At 36.8% G+C, this 10,279-nt stretch overlaps 1 protein-coding gene across 4 annotated transcripts in view; it reads right to left on the reverse strand.

Annotated features, from left to right (window-relative positions):
• The window catches only part of LOC139687846 (cytochrome c oxidase assembly factor 6 homolog), a 98,459-nt gene extending 88,386 nt beyond the window's left edge, over positions 1-10,073 (reverse strand). Inside the window, exon 1 of one of the 4 annotated variants that reach the window (XM_071585168.1) lies at positions 10,029-10,073. The gene's annotated coding sequence lies outside the window, so the exon portion shown is untranslated. Of the gene's footprint in view, positions 1-9,813; positions 9,835-10,028 lie in introns of those variants that run through there. The other 3 variants (XM_071585169.1, XM_071585167.1, XM_071585171.1) reach the window with 3 other exon arrangements.
• Positions 10,074-10,279: the final 206 nt, after the last annotated feature.

The following is a 10,279-nucleotide window of genomic DNA, read 5'->3' on the forward strand; positions in this document are numbered from 1 at the left end:
TCGCAAAGTTAGAAGCATAAGGCATGGATAAAAATATCCGGGGTTGGATTAAAGACTTTTAGAATAGTCAGGTACAAAAAGAGTAGTGATAGATGGAGTTGACTCAAATGCAGTAGAAGTGACTTCAGGTGTTCCCCAGGGAAGTGTTATTGGACCTCTTCTATTCCTACTTTACGTTAAAGAACGACATTGACTGTGTAGTCACCAGTAAGATACGTTTATTTGCCGACGATGCAGTTTACCGTGATTCTGAGGACACAACCGCTTTATCAGAAGACCTTAATGCTATGCAACGCTGGTGCAACAATTGGCAATTAGAATTAAACTTAAAAAAGTGCGTAGTCATAAATTTTTGGAAAAAAGAGCAATTCCCTCCCGAACGCCTACTGCGTTGGGAACGCCGAAATGGAATGTGTAGACTCAATTAAATGCCTAGGCGTTACCCTCACTCACGATCTCTCCTGGGTGAAGAACATACGGGGAATATGTGGACTTGCTTAGAATAAATTTGGATTTATTAGAAGAGTACTGGAGTGATGGGAAGGTCAAAGAGAAATATTATCTGTCGTTGGTTAGGCCTCATTTGGAATATGCTGCAAGAATATTGGTTCCTCACTAAGTTGGATTAATTGCCGAATTGGATCGCGTGCAGCGTAGAGGAGCTAGATCTGTTGAACGTTGCTATGATGAACTTCGTGGCTTATCAAAAATAGTTGAGCAGCTAGGTTGGGAATCACTCGCCGGGCGAAGGTTAAATTACATATTGAGGTTCTTGCGTGACTTGAAATGAGGTCTCCTTAGCAGCGATGCTGAAAATGTATTATTACCCCCATCGCACTACGGTAGAAGAGATAATGCCAATAAAATTAAAATAAACATGCTTAAACAATGAGGGTAATATAACTATGAGGTAAGGCTTCGGTGGATGTCGCATGGGAAGATTGCAAAATTGAACGGTGAGAGTAAAATAGAACACAAATCCGAAAGCAGCGGAATCATAACGCAATGAATACCCAAGGACCGTTTATTTTTGCACTCGAGGTAAAAATACAAACTTTTGGATTAACATTCAGCGGAATATGGGGCTACGTAAAAAATTCTACATATATAAATTAAAGTTATTTCTGTGGGTCGTGGTAGTCCAGGGGTTGGCCGACTGACCGGAGGGTCCAGGTTCGCTTCCCGGACCAGCCTCTAAGGGCACCCTCAGCTCCACCCAAGCTCTGCGAATATTCGGGTGCCAGATCTTCCTGGAAAACCATAACCGGCACAGGGAAGGGACTTGTTCCCCTACACTGATGTGTGAATTTCACACGCCGTCGGGCTTAGTACTGGGTGAAATCTACCATCACCTACCAAACCGACCTTCGGGTTGATTACTGTGATTGGATTACGGTGTTTATGGTTAATGTTATTTCTATATATAAAATCAAATGATTTTGTCAAAATAGGACGACATTTTTATTAATTTTAAATGTTTAAAATAATTTAAGACGTACTGAGAATTTACTCAATACATACTTCTGGCTTGTATCCGATTCATTCATACTCGCGGAATTCGTAGACATTTACCGAATTCAACTCTATTTGCTTATATATTCAGGGCTTGTGTAAACAATATCGACAATAATTTTTTCTCGACGTTCGTGAAGCGCTGAATTCAGACCGTCGCCCAAGTGTGCGCATAATCGAAGATCTTATATTGGCATTGATAAGACAGTGACAGTGCATACACCATTATCACTGACTCATCCCGATTGTCTTGACGGACGACCCAGAGCAGATTCGAGTGTCTACTCGCGAAGACCTTCTACAACGACATCGCGACGATTCCCCGACCCCCTCACAATCCTCCCGACATGACAACAGCAGACTATATCCTATTCCAAAAAGTGAAATCCACCATCCATCAAAGGATACCACCATGAGACCGTAAGCGCCATCAAACAAGCTTTCACGCGTAACCTGAAGGACCTTCCGGAATCCGCCTACCAGGGAGCCTTCGAGTCGTGAAATAGCCGCTCAGCCAAAAGTGCGTCGACGCTCAAGGGATGTACTTTGTAGAATTTTGAGGCATTGTGGCGATATCTGAAATCAATCTATTTCTCTGAAACTTTTCCCGATAAATTTTACACAAACCACGCATATTTAACGACTTTATTGTGGCGAAATTGAGACTTAACAGTCCCTTCTAACGCCTATTATACACCTACTATTCACATACATTAAATAAAATTATAAAAACGCAAACGCATTCCATAGCAATAGTATGCGGATGACAGTACTCGTTCAAAATAAAATTCAAATTGGCTAGAGACTCAGAAAGCAAGACGCTGCGCGTATTTTCAGAAAACCAACGGTGAGTAATTAATTTAAAATTCTGATTAAGGAAATTATTTTAGTAAGTATTCACAAATACAAATGTGATGGCATTGGTATGTTTTTATTACAAGCTATTCACAATTACGCTAGGTGTCGTCCAATCACAATAAAATTACCATCTACACGCAAATTGAACTGTGAATAAAGGACACGTCAACTTTACTCGAAGCAATAATTCACCGAGGAAAATTTCTCTCATTTTAAAAAAACCGATCAATTCCACGCCGAGCGAAAAGCGAAGCCCCTCGCCACCGAGGAAACAACATACTGAAGATATTTTTAAAAGTACCGAATTTCAAACACTTCGCCGAAGATTTACTTGAGAAACAAGACGAGGGTTTTTCAAAGGTAACTCGATAGAAAAAAACGCAAGTTTTTAGATTTTTTTCGATACAAGATGTCGCCCTACATCAAAGTGTAAATTCTAAATATTTTTATTTGAAATGAGAGAGAGAGGGGGTTGATACACCGATTGTGGACGCAACTGAAGATAAAGAAAGGTTATCGCAGGCGAATATAATCGATGCTACCAAATTACCGAATATTTGGTGATTAAATGCAAAAACACCATATAGTATGGTGGCAGAATATTTAAATGGACTATCCCACAGATGAGGCTATTTCGCCGGGCCACATTTCGGCGCGTATGGGTATACTAACAAGCAGCAGTAATTCTTCCTCTAGAGATGGAAAGAAGTAGATAATCATTGAAAGAGCAAGGGAGTATCAGGGAATAGTTTAACAATAGCATAATAATATTATCATACTGATGATCTACCACAATTTGATGAAACAAATCAATATGCAGTGAGACTTTGGCTCCCCAATGAAATATCACAATCAAATAAATATGTTCCAGGATACGTCAAGGCGTCTACTTTGTACCATGAGGGTGTAGGGCAGGGATTTTTAGGATTCCAGCCTTCTAGCAATTGTGAGGAAATTTGCCAATCCTTCAATCTACTAGCACATTTGAATGCAAAAGGATTGACAAATTATTTTTGCAAAGCTAAATACATTCGTATTCTAATTTTTTTTTATTTGGCTCAAAATTCTATAAAAAATATTTAAAATAATAATTTCATTCCAATAAATACCTGAAATGTTATCACAACTCACAAACTTAAAGGAATGTTGAAGGACTAACAATACAAGCAAAACTTGAATGTCTAAATTCTCATGAACTCCATTAAATCTACAAACACCATGGTGCATCATGGAATTCAGAAATTTAATACGGAGTCTGTTATCTGCCCAACCAGCCACGACATGAACCCTTTCAATCAATATAAGAAATAGTAAAACAGCAAAGAATACTTTACAATAGAGATTAATGAACCAGGGATTTCGATTGGCTTTTTAGGATCAGATGTAAAAAGGAAACCAAATGTAATTCAACTAACTAATGAGAAAGAAAAGTCTCCTCAAAATTTTAAACATTTGATGACCCTCCTAGTATGAATATAGTTTCTCGCAAATTCATTATTAAGACGTTGGCAGAGATGATAAAGAACGGATAGTCTCAATTTTCCACTAGATAATCTTTATTTCGGGGAAAATACATACTCTCCATTCTTCATATGCTCGAATTCCACTAAGTCACGGCTGAAACTACTCTCAATTTGTCGACAGAGATGTTTTTAAACACAGCCATTTGCATTGATAAGAATCGACACAATAATATCTAGGCACCAAAAGGTCCAAATATGAATCCCCTAAATGTATCCTTGAGATACTATGGTAAAAGAAAATTTTTTTCACAAAATATTCAAATCAATAATATTGTGACATCAAGTAAGGAGGGCTTTGACCAAACAAAATAACTTCTCTTGTGAAACCATGCATTGAGAAACGACATCTACTGCTTTTCTATGGCTAAACGTTGGTTCCTCAGAATTAATCATTATTTTGTATTCAAAGGTCCCTTTCAATAGTGATCTGTATCTGTACTGGATTTAGGTGCTTAGTGGTCTGTGCTATCTACTGGACTAGTATTATTTCATTCACTTTCAATTACATATGCAAAACAAAAAACCCTCTATTTCAAAATTTACATGGAGTATATGTCAAAATATATTGATAAGCATTAAGCAAGAGAACAAACACAATAATCAATCTAAGGGTTGATCTGAAGCATTGGGTTGTGGCGTGAAAATGTTTTTAGATTTGCCTTGAACACAAATGTGGTAATTAATTAATGTTAATTTTAAGGAAAAAAAGACAACCAGAGTGCACGAGGTTAAAAAAAAACAGAACAAACAGTTAAATCACCAGGCAAGTAGGGTAGGTTTGTTATGAGGCAAAAATAATAGGAGCACACAGGCTTCATGGCAGAAAACTGAAATGAAGGAGAAAACCATGATTACAATAAAATGGGAAAATGCTAGATAGAATATAAGTGAAAGGGTGAATTCCCACCAGCAAAAGATTCGGACGGTGTCAAACACCAACATGAGAATATCGAAAGCAATGAAGAAATAGGATCAGCAAAAATAACAAAGAATAAAACCTTGCAGTGAGTTATAAGAACAGGCAAAATATGGAAAATCCTACTTGCAAAACATTTGCAAGGGATACATCTCCACAGCCCTCCCTAATCATAAAAAAAATAAAATTTTATGACTTATCTTGCAGATAAAAATTTGGAAAACCATAGCAGTTTTAATCTGTGAGAAGTCTGATGAACCATAGCAGTTTTAATCTGTTATAGGAATGCCCTGCAAAAACAAACATACTACACAGACACCAAGGAATGGGAGGGGGACATGGCTGGAAAACTTGAATTTACAAGAAAAATAATTATAATCCCACCAAAAAGCATTTGCATCATTGGTCATACAGAACTAGCTCAAAAATTGTGAATAAATCAGCTACATCAGTCATTGAATTTTCTTAACAAGATGTGCAAAGCAATTAAATCAAAATATTCTCACAATTAATAAATGGAAAGGTAAACTAGAGGATATATAAGAGGGAATCATTTGGCTATTCACTGGTGGGTCCGGGACTCAAAGCCTGGCGATAATTCTCAACATCCAATTTAAACAGTAGCTTCAGGCGTGATGTGGTAGAAGTCAAGAATAATGAATAACTGATCAAAGAAGCATTTTCCACTTGATATATTTTTTTTTTACTTTACGACCGGGTTTCAATGTATTACATTGAGAGGGCGTGGTAGGAAACGAGGGGGGGGATGGAACAATTGGAAATTGTCCAACGAGTAAAGAAGACAACCCCTCTCCTCAATGACATGCAATTCACTTCTTCCCACCCCCCTCCTTTCCATCAACTTTCGTTGGTAAACTTTATCCACGCTTGACACACAACCGCCTCCTTCCTTGAGTGCTTTCTCCTCCCCCCCCCCCCCAGTGTGTGAGTTAAGTGGGGGTATTCCACCACCACCCTCCCAAAAGGGCCTAATCCTTGGCCTCCAAACCCGGCACACCTACTGTCGTCGTCCCGGCTACCGATGGTTTATTGGAGACTGCCACCATGCACCCGATAGGACCCCTTCACACCCTAAGACTACATGTACTATGTGATATTTAACAAGGTCAAAATGCTGTTTCCGCTATTTCTTGTAAATGTCTCTTCCAACCCCCCTCGTTTCCTACCATGTCCTCTCCCCCTCTTCCAGAATGTATATAATCCTGCACACAACTTCAGTTTGTTACCTCATGATGATGTATTACATCGAAACCCGGTCATAAAATAAAAAAAAATTTATCAAGTGGAAAAGTGCTTCGATCAGTTTTTCATTATCCAATTTAAAGTTAAGCCTTGTAATGAGGGTAAAAAAGATACTTTACACTTCCACAATAAAGATTTAATATTTCACGACCATGGCTTCGATACTGCGCATCGTCATCAGTCAACGATGGTTACAGGGACAGAATGAAGAGTGGTGGAGTGTTACATTGTGTTCTTCATTTAATTAACATAACAATTAATTAACATAACATAATTTCACAAATTTGAGCCAGTAACCTTCCAATACATACCCTCTCCCTCCCCTAGACCACTAGCTGGGCTGCTGCACCTAAACTCAACTTACGCCCTCTCCCTTACTCCCCATACCTTACTCCCCTCTTGCAGCCAGACTATGTAAGTTGAAAAAATGTTGATGTATATTACCTGATGATGACGTGCAGCATTAAGCCATGGCCATGAAATATTTAATGTTTACTGTGGAAGTGTAGTTTCTTTTTTACCCTCATCATGAAGGAATTCCACATGTTTAACCCTGAAATTGTTATGTTTACCAAGTCTTGTAATCTTCCGGGCACTTCTTATAGAATTGGATCTTGCAAGGAAACAAAATGCCTCCCTGATCTGAAATTGTGAATTTCACATGACTTCTGGCCTAGTATGTGATAACCTCTACCCTCACATATCCAACTCGTCCTTCACTTGATCACTGCATTTTTTCATAGCACATGTCAAAATTAAGATTTTATTAAATGCAAAAATTACCACTATATTAATTGAGTATACGAGTATTACCATCACCAAAAACAGAACTATTTAACAGCCAACCAGTCCAACTCAAAAGTCAGTTTTGTAAGGACACAGGTCAAATATCTCTGTAGCTATGAAATTTACTTTTGGAATAGGTCAGTCAATTCCTTTCTCTATTACACCTACAGTTGCCCAAAAAGTCCAGGAATCCAAAAATCATACAATTTGGCTTCATCTGGGTTACCCAGAGACATCACCGGCAACCGAAGCCAGCAGAGTCCCTGAGAACTCGTACTTATTTAGCTACCACCATTCAGCAACACCATCCGTGAACCTAACTGTATCAAATGTATCCAAAATATCAGAGGTAACCATTGAAAAGCAAATTATTACTCAAAATATCACATTCTGAGGTGATAATTTACCTTCTTTTTCACCAGCATTACATTACGATTAACAACTCTAAGGTATCAAGCATACGTGTAAATGTACAATCATCAGATGTAACATTTGGGGTTGAAATATAACTTATGACCTGGAGAAATCAGGCTAATGACTACAGGTAACCTATTTATTTATCCAAAGTGCTCAGGTCATCATTATCCTTCAAAATGAACATTTAATAAAGAATGCAACTAAACTAAAATTCTAGCCAGAGCCATGAAAGCTCATCTAATAAATATTAGCCAAAAACCAAGACCCTGGTTTGATGCTCCTGTGAATTTGATTCTTTCCATCTTTTTCTCCAAGAAAGTAATTTTTCAACACACTAATCCCATTAATATTTAATTATTAATTAATATTTAAAAAACAGCCCCATGAATGTGACAAGAGATGGTTCAATGACATCCTGGTTGTAATGATCAACAAAATTAAGACACAAATGCTGATTTATGGAAACTACTACAATGCATTTGACACCTGGCTTTGGCATCTTGACAGTAATGAAGCTCCAATACAAACTTAAGTTCTCCACATCAAGTTCCTCATCATGTCATAATGTGGATACATCTTTTATACAATTATTATTTGCCAACTTACGGAACTTCCATCAGGTGATCAGTGTAGCGTGCATTAAACATATGAGGGAGGGATCGAATCGCAACTTTAAAAAGTCATAAGTATGTGGGAATCAAAAATAGAACTGACAAATGAGAACATACACAGGTACATCGTAAGAAGTTCCTGTGACTAACGAAATATTCCTTTCTGAATTAGGACAGCATAAGAGGAAATCAACCATTTCTTATTGGAATGCTCATTAATCCAATGATTTTAATTCTGACAAGTATGTCACAACTATGTCCCTGTTCGCCCATATACAATCGTTGCTATCAATATAATTCCATTTATTAACTCATTTCAAAAATACTTTAGAATGTCATGCCCGTGAACAGTGTACAATAAATCGAATTAAACCATTTGAATCAGTTTCTAATGTGCAATTGACCAAGTAGCTTCAAAATGAGGCTACAGCCAGGAAACAGATAAACCTCCCATGTGCTAAAATGGCATTTCTTCTCACCAAAGTATTCGGGGAAAAATGCAGGGTATCATTTTTAAAGGTAGTTAGTTTGTTTCATGTGCTCCAGAACAATACAATAGCATTGATAAAATATTTAACAATTCGATAGAAGTATTCCCAGTTGGTACAGGTGATTTAGCTGCCAATTCTGACCACTTGATGAGACTGCTTTCAAGGAGGGGAAAAATTATTTTTGAAACTCTTAAATTCTGAACATAAGGAAAAATCGTTCACCCTAATGTGAGCAATTATAACTAAAATAGAAAACTAACTAAATTAAAATAGGTTTCTGGAATTCAACAAAACATATGACATCACATCTCATAACGTCATGAAAATAATTTTTGAAAACGTCAGTTTTTCCCAGCAACAAAAAAAGCTATATTTTTCTTCTCTATCCAATGTATTAATAACTCCCATCGAATTGCCAATTCCAAAACAGCTAAAAATTTCCCCTTTCATAGAAAAATTAAAAAATGCTCATGTCACTCGGGCAGTACTGTGGGGGGCAATGAATTCATGAAAAAAATGTCCCTTTTTTTAAAATGGCACGTATACTTTGAGAATTACCTTTTATAGGAGTGCATATTTGAGGATCGAGCATCAGAAAATTTAAATGAGAAATGGCGAACTGGATTTTACTGTAGACGATCTTTATAAATGACACAATATTAAATTTTGCATTTTCTACATAATAAATAAACACCTGCATTTTTTACCAGTACACAAACCAAATCTCTAATGGTCAAATCAGTAATCACTTATTACAACATGGTTTATTTTCAATCTAAGAACGGTTGAAAGGCAATCCAATAATGTGGCAAAATGTCACAGAAGCTATCAGTTAACCTCGTAAAACATAACAATGGGACAGATGATTTCGCAAGGAGTATAAGTCAGATTTTTAATGCAAACACATGTGCTGTCGGTTTAGAAAATTAATACATAGGAATTTGCCTCGCATGTACAAACACAAACTCCAGAATATAAACTTCAAGAAAATACACAATACAATATTGCCATTCTAAAAGGAACCTGATTTCAACATCGATGACATCAACATTTGACTTACAAATTATTCTATAGATTAATATCGTCAGAAGCAAAACAGACTAATCCAAGGGAGAACCAACAATTAGTTCAAATAAAATATTTGTGAAGAATCGTTTCAAACATTTCATTCATGGCAGTATAGAGAAGACACTGGACAATATTGGCATTAACTCGCTCGGAGATGAACACGAAATAAGTATGTTCATTCAACTTTTAAAATGTTACTATAATATCATAACATTGTTTAACCCCGAAAAGGATAGGGCGGGAATACTTTTGATACTCCCTAACAAACGCAACATACAAATATTGATTAAAAGATAAAGTAACTAAAATAACTGACGAAATTAGTTTCCGAGTGATTACGTACAATAACAAGACACAAGAAACCATACGTGATATAGTAATGACAACCAGTATTCGCCCAACGATGAGGCATGTAGACATAACTCAAAGGCCAGTATGAAACCACACTCAGCGAGTAGCAGTTTTATTCAGACCTAAAGCTTCTCTGCTTTCATGGATCCATGATTTTATTATGCGTTAAAATCACACAACAACACATTTTAAATGAAGTAATGGCTTCTTAAAACGAAGTTACAAAACTCACAGAATTCCGGCCACTTGAACGTCGCACTGCTAGCGCCTCCTTTATTTCATTATGTGTGTGACAAAAAAGAATCGTATTACTTATTTTCAGTCGTTCATTCTAATCTATTTTTCAGTAGTTTGAAATTTGTTGTTAAATATATATTTTTTCAAAGTACTAGTGAATTAATTGACAGATACATAATTATATTTCAAGGCAATGACATATAAAAATATTGACGAAGCATACCCAGAGTGCTTTGCATGAAATTC

This window comes from Hetaerina americana, unplaced genomic scaffold (assembly GCF_022747635.1).
Source record: "Hetaerina americana unplaced genomic scaffold, ioHetAmer1.1.p SCAF_2, whole genome shotgun sequence".
NCBI lineage: Eukaryota > Metazoa > Arthropoda > Insecta > Odonata > Calopterygidae > Hetaerina > Hetaerina americana.